Source organism: Pteropus alecto, unplaced genomic scaffold (genome assembly GCF_000325575.1).
Source record: "Pteropus alecto unplaced genomic scaffold, ASM32557v1 scaffold1246, whole genome shotgun sequence".
NCBI classification, from domain to species: Eukaryota; Metazoa; Chordata; class Mammalia; order Chiroptera; family Pteropodidae; genus Pteropus; species Pteropus alecto.
Genome location: NW_006437788.1, coordinates 51,110 through 51,790, shown reverse-complemented (window position 1 = coordinate 51,790; position 681 = coordinate 51,110).

Sequence of the window (681 nt, the reverse complement as noted above, 5' to 3'; positions counted from 1 at the left end):
AGAAACAGAATAGAGCTCCAAGAATAATGGAGTCAGGCAATCTACCAGATGCTGAGTTCAAAACACTGGTTATAAGGATGCTTAATGAACTTAAGGGAAGTATAGTAAACTCAGTGAGAACTTTAACAAAGAAATAAAAAAAATAAAAATTAAAATAGAAATTTTAATAAGAAACCAGGGAGAAATGAAGAACACATTATCTGAAATGAAAAATATATTAGAAGGAATCAACAGAGTGGATGAAGCAGAGGATTGAATCACTGATATAGAGGACGGAGCAGTGGAAGGCAACCGATCAGAATGGCAAGAAATCCGAATATGTGATAATAATTTAGGAGCATATGGGACAAAGTTAAATGTAAAACAACAAACGTGTCATAGGGCTACCTGAAAGAAAAGAGGGAGAACAAGAAGTTAAAATATATTTGAAGAAATAATGATGGAAAACTTCCCTAATCTGGTGAGGGAAATAGACCTATGATCCCAGGAAATTCAGAGTCCCAAAAAGATGAACCCAAAGATGCCCACACCAACACACATCATAATTAAAATGCCAAAGGTTAACATACAAAGAATCTTAAAAGCGGCAAGAGAAAAGCAATTAGTTACATACAAGGGGCTCTCATAAGACTGTTAGCTGATTTCTCAGCAGAAACTCTACAGATCAGAAGGGCTTAGCAC